Genomic DNA, 12,861 nt, shown 5'->3' with positions numbered 1-12,861 from the left:
ACCAGACGAACATCACGATCGGCGAACGATCGTGGGTATTGGGCAAATGGTGGGGGCTTGGGGGCCGGTCATGGGCAAACGGCGTAAACGATAGGGGCTCGGGGGTCTTGGGTGGCTCAGTCTCGCGGAGGGGTCGTGGGTGTCTCAGTCTCGCAGAGGGGTCGAACCATGGGGCTACGGGGAGAGGTGGCGGCGATGATGGAGCAAATCTTAATGGGGCTTTCTACAGTATCTCTTTCCTTTATACATCCAAAGTTTTTTTGTTTTGTTTATGTATATATTTTACAAATCTATGTATATATATATCTGTTTATGGGAGCATGAGGGAGAGGGAGTTGAGAGGGTGAGTGTTACATACCCATATCAGTCATGCTCAATTTGTAAAACCCTTTTATGAACATGTTCTAATTTCTAGCACAATTTGCATTGTCTACAACAAAGCCTTTAGTATTCTCTCAATCTTTCTGTCTGCATTAAGGAAAACCTTCTTAGGCTCTTAGCTATCAATATATTTTACTAGAGACTTACAGTTTATTCAGAACATTAATAGTAATAGTTATACTATCCTAGGCTAATAAATTCTATTTTCTTCAAACATCCATCGGTTGTTGACATTTTGTGTGCTTTTAGCATGTGTCATTTCATGAACTAAGACTGTGTTTAGTTGTTGTGACTGAATTTCCTTTATTTTTTTTGTTCAGTCATGAATTACTTTATTATCATATCTATATTATTTGTTTGTGAGTTCTTTTTGAGGGTCTAATGTTTCAAACTGCCTCTGAACTTGCATTTTGCTTTGATTGAAGACAAATGGCGCAGAAATCCATAAAATTTTTCTATTTCCTTTTATTATTGCTTTAATAGGACATGTATAGTCTAGTTGAGTGAATCATGTTGTTAGGGTTGTTAGAGTTAGAGTTTTAAGTGAGTGGAGGAGTGGGTTCAGTTATTGTTTTATGTTTTTTTTTTTTAATTTGACTAGTTATGCTCTATCAATTCAAATCCACAAAAAAAAAAAAAAAAGGAGTGATGATGTTGGAATGTTTTCTTGGTTAATTGATATGGTCTATTTTTAGCTTAACTTGGATTGTCCTATATTTAGATTAAGCTAACATTAATTTTCGGTATGAGCACTATTATTGACAGGTCATTTTATCTTTCTGAAAACATTCTTGATCACGGCAGATTATCTCAATTGAACTTACTTGTATAGATATATTCTTGTCAGACCAATTTGAACCAAGTTTCTGCAATAATAAACCTTAGTGTGAAAATTACTAAGTAGTTTAGTTGGCAAATATAATCATAAGAATTTTCTTTAGCTCTATATAAGTTTGTTTAAATTAATAGGAACTTGAGATTCTGAGAGTTGTAGTGAACTCTCTTTTGCTTTTTCACCTAAGATATGTATCCTTTGCTTTTGAATACGAAAGTGTTAGAAATTTTGGTTGTTGATTCAAATTGTGGTGCTGATATCTACCAATGTGGCTGAGGTACCTTTGAAATTTGGCTGCAAGTGGCAATGGATTTTTGAACGAGATTTGATATAATTTGTAGTTTAATATGTGATGATTGCAATCTTACTTAGTAGTGGTACTTATACTTGTTGAACATGTTTTTTTTTTTAGGCCGAAGGAGCGTTAGTTTCAGAAAATTTATGACTAACTGTACTCTACTTGTTCTGAATGTGGTTTGCTTGAATGGTGTTACTTTTCTCTGAATTTATATATATATATATATAGAAGATTTCTCAATGGTTATTACCCATGGATGGTTAATGATGATAAAATAAATATATAAAATCAATAATTTTGAATTTTTTATATTAATTAGTCAATAAACATTAATTAGAAAGATAACGGTCACATTAATTAATCCTATTAATTCCAAAATGATTTTTTTCCTATGGAATTGAATAAAGGAATGAAGAATGAATAGATAATGAATATTAAATAAGAATTTTTATTATTATTTAATTAATTAATAAATATATGATCATCATGTCATCAAGTAGCCCTTCCAAATGCTTGGAAAAATTAAAATTTATTTTAGAAATATTAATTATCAATCATAATATGGACCATTGATCTTAATTTATTAGTTAATGTTAAAGTAACCATCTATGAGTAGTAACCATTAAGAGTGCTCCCATATATATATATATGAATTTTTACTGCAATAGTAGGACCTATATGTATGTATATATTATTTCCTGGGTAATATATGTGATTGTATATTCACACATTTTCTTTGACTGATGTGCAGTGCAACCAACTTATCTTGTTGATTGATAAAGTGCCATGGTTGATTGGTGGAGAAGGTGTGCGGACAGAACTGAGTTTACCAAATGTAGAAAAAACAATTGGCTCAGTTTCAGGTACTCTTGTTGCTCTCTGTCTATGATTTGGTTATTTTTTCTTAAGAACTAAGTCCATTGAACTGTACTGTCATTTCCTCCGTTGTGATGCTGTGATCTTCATTCACTTTTAAAATGTTTGGAAGATAATTGGATGACATTGGGTCAGATCCATACATGTTTGAAGTAAATTACATTTTGAAAAATAAAAATTGCTGAAGATTCTAATTAATGAGAAGGACACCGCTGCACTTGCATTCTATTGTACATGTTTCATCAAAGTAATTTTTTTTACTCTATATAGTTTTGTAAGTTCCTTTTACTTTTTTGTAATGATTGTGATCCTAATTGTTATTGTGCAGAGCTTACAGAAGATGAAGCTGAAGATCGCTTGCAAGATGCTATTCAGGAAAAGTTTGCTGTTTTTGGGGATGTATGTGCTTTTGATGATAACTTGTTCATGCTGCAGAGAACTGATTACTTATAAATGCAATTTTTGTCTTTCTAATATGTAAATTTGGTTTATTTTTTTATTGTTGACTGTTGTTGGTGTAATAAATTTATTGAATAAAAAAGTTTATAAGTTTATTTCTTTTATTCGAAAGTGTTATGAACTAATCAAAAATAAATTTAATGTTACCAATGTTAAATTAATTTAAATTTTGATGTTCATTCTTTTACTACACCACATTCTTTAAGGACTCCCAACGCGAGTCCTAAAAACTTACTTAAATGCACTCATAGAACTGAGCATACCGGATTATGATGTCATACTCGGCATGGATTGGTTATCCAAACATGTGGCTACGATAGACTATCGAAAGAAGATCGTAGAGTTCAGGCCAAAGGAAGGAGAGGTTTTCTCCTTTATAGGTGAAGTAGTAGGCCTTCGAACACCCATAATATCTGCACTGGAAGCACGAAATATGATGCAACATGGATGTTTGGCGTTCCTTGCCAGTGTAGTGGATAAGTCCAAGGAGTCAGAACTAAAGCCAGAAAATGTTCATATTGTTTGTGAGTTCCCGAAGGAGTTTCCCAAGGAATTACCAAGACTACCCCCTGACAGAGAGATCGAGTTTGTAATCGAGCTTGCACCTGAAATTGCACCGATATCTAAGGCACCCTATCGAATGGTGCTGGTAGAGTTAAAGGAACTGAAGAACCAACTACAGGAGTTGTAAGACAAAGGGTTCATAAGACCTAGTCATTCTCCATGGGGAGCACCAGTCATATTTGTTAAGAAGAAGGACGGGAGTATGAGGATGTACATTGATTATCAAGAGCTCAATAAGGTCGCCATTAAGAATAAGTATCCTTTGCCTAGGATAGACGACCTTTTTGATCAGCTACAAGGGGCTTCAGTGTTCTCGAAGATTGACTTGCAATCTGGGTACCATCAGTTGAAGGTGAAAGAGGGAGACATACCAAAAACGACCTTCAGAACTCGCTATGGGCACTACGAATTCTTAGTGATGTCCTTTGGACTCACCAACGCCCCAGCAACCTTTATGGATATGATGAATAGGGTATTTAAGGATTTCTTGGACAAGTTCGTAGTAGTGTTCATTGATGATATCCTCATTTACTCAAAGACCAAGGAGGAGCACGAAGAGCATTTGAGATTGACTCTGAACAGATTACGGGAACATCGATTGTATGCCAAGTTCTCTAAATGAGAGTTTTGGCTGGAGCAGGTAACCCTCTTAGGGCACATTGTCTCCAAGGATGGGATAGCAGTAGACCCATCAAAGATCGAGGCCATTAGAGACTGGCCCCAGCCAAAGAATGCCTCAGAAGTACGGAGTTTCTTAGGGTTGGTAGGTTATTATAGGAAATTTGTCGGGGGTTTCTCGAAGAACGCTACCCCGTTGACCAACTTAACCCAGAAGCATCAGAAGTTCGCATGGACAGAAAAATGTGAAGATAGTTTTCAGACCACGAAGGATAAGTTGATTTTCGCGCCTATCCTTTGTTTTCCCACTGAGGGCGGAAAATTTGTGGTGTACTGTGATGCGTCAAAGAATGGCTTGGGATGCATGTTGATGCAAGAAGGGAAGGTGGTAGCTTATGCTTGCAGACTACTCAAGGATTATGAGCAGCGGTATCCCACTCATGACCTTGAATTGGCAGCTGTAGTATTCGCACTCAAGATATGGAGACATCACCTGTACAGAGATAGGTGTGAGATATACACCGACCACAAAAGTCTGAAATACTTTTTCACACAAAAGGAAGTGAACATGAGGCAGCGAAGGTGGTTGGAATTAGTAAAGGATTACGATTGTGAGATTCTATACCACCCAGGCAAGGCAAACGTAGTTGCCGATGATTTGAGCAGGCGGGGACATGGGAGTGTCTCAGCGCTGCATGCAATAGAGATGCCTCTTCAGAAAGAGATCATAAATGCTAGGATTGAAAATGTCACAAGAAGTTTGGCAAACCTCACATTGCAATCCTCTTTACTAGAACAAACCCGAGAAGGACAGAAATTGGATGAAACCTTGGTGAAACAAGAGGCTTTGGTACAAGAAGGTGGCAGTAGTGATTTCACGATGTCTAATGGTGGATTGCTAAGATACAAGGATATGATTTGTGTGCTTGACAGTGCTGAGATTAAGGAAAGTATTATGAAAGAAGCGCACACAGCGCCTTATTCCTTGCACCCAGGGTCCACGAAAATGTACCACGACCTCAAGGAATTATATTGGTGACATGGAATGAAGAGGGACATTTCTGAGTTTGTTGCTAGATGTTTGACATGCCAACAAGTCAAAGCGGAACACCGGAGGCCAGCAGGGTTGCTTCAACCGCTCTACACACTACTACAAAATTGTACTTAGACGACATGCATGAGATGACGTTTGTAGTAGAACTGTTGTGCCATGTTAAAAATATACATGATACAACAGTCGCTCACAAACTATTGTGCCATGCAAATTAAAACTCACATGAAACGACAGTTCGAATGAGACTGTTGTAACATGCCTATTTTTAACATGAGACAACATTTCTACTTAAACTGTTGTCTAATACAATACAAATTTTCTAATCAATACCAATTTTGAGACTATAAAGAAATATTTCCCTCTAAATTTATATTATCATTTATTTGGATAAATAATAATATATATCCAATTGGATGAAATGTTTATCCTAAAATTTGTGAGATTTAAAATAAATTATGATTTAATTAAAATATTTGTGATTAAATGAAAGAGTTTTGATTAGTCAAGATTATTGGATTAAAATATTATTTAATTAAAAATGGGGTTTTTAAAAAATAAAATGAATTTAGTAAAGGACTTAATAGAGATGATTTTTGAAATTTGGGGCCAAAAGGAAATTAAAGAAATTGATTTTATAATAAGATTTTATTTAATAAAAGTAAAAAACTAAAGATATTATTTTATTTTTCCTCTGACCTTGTTTCTCTTTTCCGATTTCTTCTTCTTCTTTTTTCCCCCAATTTCTTTTGCTGCTGCTCGTCGTCCCTGTCAATGAAGCGCCGAACGAGACAAACATTGTTCTCTCTGCATCCGAGCATCTCATTAATTTTCTGAGCACGGCAAAGGCGTAACTTTTGGGCAGATTTGGGGAAGCAAGAACTTCTGGTGTTTGGGAAAATCTGGGTAAGCATCTCTTTCAAATGACATTCTTTCAGATTTGGTGATTTCCGGCATTAGCATATTTGGTTGTTCTTGGTTGTTCTTTGTGGTGAATTTATTATATGTGGGAAATAGTTAAGTTCTGTTCTGGGTTTGATAATAGGTTTGGTTATTTGGGGCTTCTTCTCTGTAAATGCGAATTTGTAAGGGTATTGACTCATGTTGTACCATTGTATGTCTTTGTATTGTAAAGAAAGAAAGAAGAAGAAATTACGGTAAAGCTATGGGCAGAAATCAAGATCGTAATTTCTATTAAGTATCTTCCATTTGTGTTTCTTTCATTCTTTTTTCTTTTGCATCTCTGTATCTATCTTTGTGTTATTCTATAAAATTTCAAAGTAAAGTACTAAGGTTCTTACTCTCAAAATTCCCAGATTTTATTTTTGTTCATAGATAACTTGTTCTACTTTTGTCTACAATTTGACTGATTTTAAGATGAATTTTTTTTCGATAATTATTCTTTTCACCACTTCCGTTTTCACATTATCAGCAAGTGGCTTTCATTTCCCCGTAATATTTTGATGATTGATGCAGAAATTGGAAGACTCTTTGATTAATGCAAAGAAAACCTCATCATACAATAAGACACAGTAGACTTTGTTTGTTGATCAAGACGTTATGGCGTAATTCTCACCGCTTCCGAGTCAGTTCTCTGTTGAGTCTACCATTTAATGAATCGGATTGAAAAGCAAATGGGCTACGCTTCTCTGATTTCCTTGCTTCTCCTTACTCTGATCCTAACCTTCTCATCTAGTAAATCTGATGGACTCTGTGTTTCCCAAGGTGGTCGCTTTCCACCATTCTCATCTGACGGGAAGCCTCCAAAAAAGGTTAGCAGGGGATCCAAAGATCTGACACTTTTCAGGGTGTTCCGCCAAAAAACTTGCTGTGATGTGGCTCAGACACACCCTGCACTGCTAAACATAAGGAAGCTTGCTTCAACTAGGGAGGCCAATCAAGAGTGCTTGCAATTGTGGGAGCTAATAGAATGTTCCATATGTAATCCACAAGTTGGCGTTCATCCAGGACCTCCTAGATTATGTAGCTCTTTGTGTGACAGTTTTTAATGCTTGCTCTGATGCTTGCTTCTCCATGGAGGCAATGACAGGTTCTAGCACCATGTGGGGTAAATGATTTTTTTTATGGTAGGGCTTCACAGTGGGTTCATAATGGCACAGAGTTGTGTCATGCTTCAGGATTTGCTGTTAAAGATGATCTACTTGGTGAAGAAACATCTTGCTATGGTGGTAAAACCAATCTAAACTTAATTTCTGATTCATGGAAATCTTCACGGCCATCTTCAATGCCCTAGAAAACTGAGGCTGTAGGCCTGTTAGATGATTTTCATCAGTGGGTGCTGGAAATGGCATTTGCTGATAGAGTTTCATGGGCAGTTGGAGGGATGGTTCTTACAGCTGGATTATTGTTTTTGAGCAAACAGAAAAGTCACAACCATCGTCAGAAACTAGCTGCTATTCAACGCACTGCTAGGAAAATGGAAGCCCAAATGAACCAGAACTATCCTGGTTACCAAGCAAATAAAAAGGCAAGTAAAAGATGATTTTTCTATATGTGAACATATAATTAGTTGATCAATTTTCCTCTGGAAATGTATTATTAAATTACTGGTCTAGCATAGTTAGTTGAGTTATTGTAACATTAAAACAATTTTTGTTTCCTTTTTGTTTTTACTATTTTATTATTAGAAGTTGACATGTATCAAAAAAATACAATAAGACACAGTTGACCAAGGTATTTTCAAATATTTATTAATATAAAGCTAGTGAAAATTCTACTCAGACAATGATTAGACTGGATTCAATGCTGATGTTTCTTTAATCATCTGCAGCTTCACAAATGTTTTCTGCAAGTAAAAGATTATATGAAAAGACTTAAAAGCAGTGAAAAACAAATTTAGGTTGGTCATCTCTGAGAATCCTTATATGTATAGGAAACAATAAAAATACCATATCTGACTCTTTTTTTTTTTCCAGAGATAGTGCACATAAATCCTTTTACTCATCTTTATCATTATGCCATTTTGCATATATATTGAGTTTCATTTTCTGGTGGAATTTTTATGTTTCTGTAGCATTAACCTAAATCAAGGTTCACAGATGTCCTCTTTAATCGGTCTCTATGAATTTTCTATTCTAAGTTTCAACTCTTTTCCCACCATATTACTTACTTTTCTCTAGCTGTGGATTCTGAAGTGATGAATTGATTTGAGTGTCTTTTTTAAAGCATTGAAACATTAATATATTGACATGACTAGACAAGCTGATAACGTGTTACTCTGTTACATGACATTGGCTTATAATCATTGGCCAAGGCCAACGATGAGGTAAGAATTTAGTAGGTAAGAAGATTGTGAAGAGGAGGAACTAGCCAATTAGGTGGTGCTGAAACCTCATGAACATAGATGGTACCAATGAACTAGGAAGAACTAGAAGACTTGGGGGAAGAAAATACCTTTTTTCATTTTATGCAAATGGTTGCTTTTGTTAATAATTTTGATTGATTGGTTCTTTCTTAAAAAAATTATTAAAAATCATGTTCTCTAAATAAACTTGATAGTATTTTAGAATTGATTTGTTATATTGCTCCTATTTTTAAAACCAAAATCTGCTATATAAAACCAAAATTGATTTGTTATATTGCTCCTATTTTTAAAACCAAAAAAGGGATTCTATATATATATATATAGAATTGATTTGTTATATTGCTCCAAAAATAAAAAACTTTATGCTGATCCAGAAAAGTTAAAGCAACAAAAATATAAGAATTTTAATGTCTACTCTATTCAAGAATTGCAACCAGTAGTTGAATCTTCGTCTTACTTTATAAATTACCTAACTAAATCTTTTAAATATTAACACAACATTTTTCTTTTAATACCATGTAATATATTTTCATTATTTCACATATTTAATATTTATTATGGAAATCATATAATTTTTAAATATTTCTGTTTTAAATTGTTTTAAATTCAAACATATGTAGTGCAAAACATAACGTGCATTGCATGTACATTCTAACTAGTATATATATAAGTTGAATATAGTTTTCGTGCATGCTAAAAAAAGTATATATATTGTAGTTATTAGTCCCTTTAAGTTGATTAATCTCTTAGAGAGCTCTCTAGGCCATTTTCATTGGATTATGACCAATGAGACAATTGAAACTTAATGCTCAGCTGCAACTATGTGTTTTCATCTATACATGCCAGATTATTTCAGTGTTCGATTTCGATTTCATCGTTGACAATTAAATTAATCCTACACACATATATATACATATTATTTAGTTTCACCTCCTTTTATTATTATTATTAATTGTATTTTTCTTAACGATGCATATATGTAACCCACGGTGTAAGCTTATGTACCCTGTTATTCTAGCTAGCTAGTTATAATGTTATTTCTTGCTAATATATTGAATTATATAAGAGTGTGTGTCTATCAATATATAGGAGTAGATTTTGCATCCCATCCACCCCATAACTGTTAGATCAATGGTTGAGTTAATCCAATGATTATTAATCATTGGAACTCCTCAAAGTTCATCAAATTAAATTTAGAGTACATGCAGTGCATTCTCTGTTTCTTTCCTTTCCTTTTTTGTTTTTGTTTAATTTTTTTTTTTTTTGGCTAAGATTCTTTTTTGATCTGATTACTATAAAGATATATATCTAAAATGGTATGCATGATGATACAACTTTGATGTATTGATACCTATCAGTATGTGCTTGCCCTGCTAGAAGAGTATAATATTAATATAGCATATTTAAGAGAGATAATTAGAATTTTGGTGAAGGTGGGGGAAATGATAATAATATATATGATATTGGTCAAGAAATATATCAATCCATATACAAAATAAAAGTATAGTTGAGACATAGTTTTCATATGGAGTGGCCGGACTAGGCCGCTACCCATTGTTCTACAACTTAAAAACTATACAAAGATTCTTAATTGGTGTAACACATCAACTTCCTCAATAGTACTTTCAAATTCCACATCTTTTTCAATTAGGTTTTCCTAATGAGCTCCTCAATAGTACTTTCAATTCCACATATTATAGTTTATAATAATATTTTTCTGTATATATATATATAGATATATTGATTGATCAATTCAAATAACTTAAAAGCAATCAATAAGACAAAAATCTTCCACTTGTTAACATTTTATTATTAAATTTAAGATCATTCATCCTTATCAAATTATTTTACTTGGTAAAATATTTTGAATTATTGTATACGGATAGAGAAGTTTCTGTTTGACCCCTATACATTTCATTCAGAAAATGAGAAAATCATTTGTCCCATGGTAATAAGCAAATAAGTAACTTAGTCAATCTATCACTCGTTTAGTACCTGCAACTACCTTTAGCTGTCATAATTGCATTAACAGTAATAAAAAAATTGATTGGATATTAGACCTATTTTGTTATAAATTTCGATTAACATCGCAAGTATAGATAGCTAGGTTTATATTATATGCATATCATCCTTAGATCTAATCCATTATATTGAAAATTTTCTATTTAAAGCAATTATTCATCACCCGGCAAGCAATGTGTTGTCATCATGCGAGCGATTATCAGGTACATTTGCTGGCAGTAGTATTATTATTCTTTTATTCTTTTTAATATTATACATGTGTATTTTAGAGGAGTTTGAATATCTTAAATATTCATCCATAGTGAAGTAGGTTCTGGGATTATAATTGTATGCTGCGGTGATAACGGAAGGTTGAAAACTTGCATGTATTAGTGAAGTAGGTTATGAGAATTTTGTGTGCTGCCGTGATATATGGATGAAAACATGTGTGTTGTTAGATTTGTTTGTGTTGATTGTGATAGATGGCTAAGCTAGTAAATTAGGGAATTTGCTGTCCGATTTTCTGTTTGATTTACTTTTATACTTTAATGTTTTCTCTTCAAAATTTTAATGACAATACTCCTATAAATGATATCGCAATGAATATGTTGTCACACTCGGACTGATACATTGGTAGCAAGCAATGTTTAAAATACCGCTAATACGCCTCAAGGGGTTTTGTTTTTGTGAGTGGCGTACGCCTCACATATTTAATTAAAAAAATAATTTTATAACATTTAAAGATATAAAGTAAGATCAATGTGTCTTATAAAACTCAAGCATAGAGTAAGAAATGTCATAAAACTCAAACATACCATAAAATGTATCATAAAACTCAAACATACCATAAAATGTATATTTTGATCTTGTAATTTTTAGATTTGGAACATACTGAGTTCTATTTTTGCCTGTTGATTCTGTCTGAACTATGTTGTAATTACACAGGAAATTATGAATGAATATAGTGGTTGAAAATAGAGAAATGAAAAAATTCTCATATTCTACATGGGACGTCGGTCTCCACAAATTTGTCGTCTTATGTATTGCGGGGGACGATGCTTGCACATAAATTGTCATCTCATGTACTATAGGAGGATGACGCTTGAGTAGGAACTGTTGTCTGATTTACTGCAGTTGATGACGCTTGCACAGAAATTTTCGTCTCATGTACCACAAGAGACAACACTTGTATAGGAACCATCATCTCATTTACGACAAGAGATGACACTTTTATTTAAACCGTCATGTCATGATTTACATGGCATGACATTGCATGGGATGATGGTATTAGAACCGACGTACGAGAGTCCATACGACGGTTTAAAACCATCGTCCCATGTCAATTTTGTAGTAGTGACATTCCTGAATGGAAATGGGAGGATATCAATATGGATTTTGTGGTAGGGTTGCCTAGAGCCACCAAGCAGCACGACTCAGTGTGGGTGATAGTAGATAGACTCACTAAGTCTGCCCATTTTCTGCCAGTTAAGACCACATACTCGGCGAATCAATATGCCGACTTGTATGTTAGTGAAATAGTGAGACTTCATGGGGTGCCAAAGTCGATAATTTCTGATCGAGGGTCAGTTTTCACATCGAATTTTTGGAAAGGGTTACAGAGAGCTATGGGATCAAGACTAAAGTTTAGCACCGCTTTTCATCCTCAGACCGATGGCCAGTCTGAGAGGACTGTACAGATATTAGAAGACATGTTGAGGTGCTATGCCTTGGACTTTTTAGAGTCTTGGAACCGATATCTACCCCTAATGGAGTTCTCGTACAATAACAGTTACCAATCTACCATAGGGATGGCTCTTGATGAGATGCTTTATGGGCGTAAATGTAGATCTCCTTTGCACTGAGATGAAGTTGAGGAGAAACAGATTTTAGGGCCTGAAGCAGTTAGTGAGGCTAGTGAGGCAATTGAGAAGATACGCCAAAGGATGCTTACTGCGCAGAGTAGGCAAAAGAGCTACGCTGACCTCAAGAGAAGGGACATCGAGTTTTCAGTGGGCGAGTTTGTTTTCCTGAAAGTCTCGCCGATGAAAGGTGTGATACGTTTTGGAAAGAAAGGGAAGTTAAGCCCTAGATATATTGGTCCATTTGAGATATTGGACAGGATAGGGCAAGTTGCGTATCGTTTGGCACTGCCCCCAGCATTAGCTGAAACACATAACGTCTTTCACATCTCGATGTTGCGTAAGTATGTGTCAGACCCCTCTCATGTGTTGAGCTACGAGCCGTTACAGCTGAAGCAGGACCTGAGTCATGATGAACAACCTGAGCGCATTATAGAAAAGGGAATCAAGGAATTGAGATCCAAAAGGATTCCACTAGTTAAGGTCCTGTGGAAGAATAGTACGGAACGAGAAGCAACATGGGAGTTGGAGGAAGACATGAAAGCAAAATACCCTGAGTTATTTGGTAAGAAAGAATTTCGGGACGAAATTCCT

General features: G+C 34.7%; 1 long non-coding RNA gene and 1 pseudogene across 1 annotated transcript; both read left to right on the top strand.

The window, feature by feature from the left end:
* The first annotated feature begins 2,269 nt into the window (after nt 1–2,269).
* On the top strand, nt 2,270–2,789 carry LOC133780398 (uncharacterized). Its single transcript, XR_009869286.1, has 2 exons — nt 2,270–2,377; nt 2,719–2,789. It is a non-coding gene; the product is annotated as an uncharacterized LOC133780398 (long non-coding RNA).
* Nucleotides 2,790–6,716: 3,927 nt separating this feature from the next.
* LOC133780397 (folate-binding protein 1-like) lies at nt 6,717–7,752 on the top strand (annotated as a pseudogene).
* The last annotated feature ends 5,109 nt before the right edge of the window (nt 7,753–12,861 follow it).

The sequence above is a fragment of the Humulus lupulus genome, chromosome 5, assembly GCF_963169125.1.
Source record: "Humulus lupulus chromosome 5, drHumLupu1.1, whole genome shotgun sequence".
Classification (NCBI taxonomy): domain Eukaryota; kingdom Viridiplantae; phylum Streptophyta; class Magnoliopsida; order Rosales; family Cannabaceae; genus Humulus; species Humulus lupulus.
Note: the sequence above shows the minus strand (reverse complement) of the source record. Positions and strands in the feature narration are given on the sequence as shown.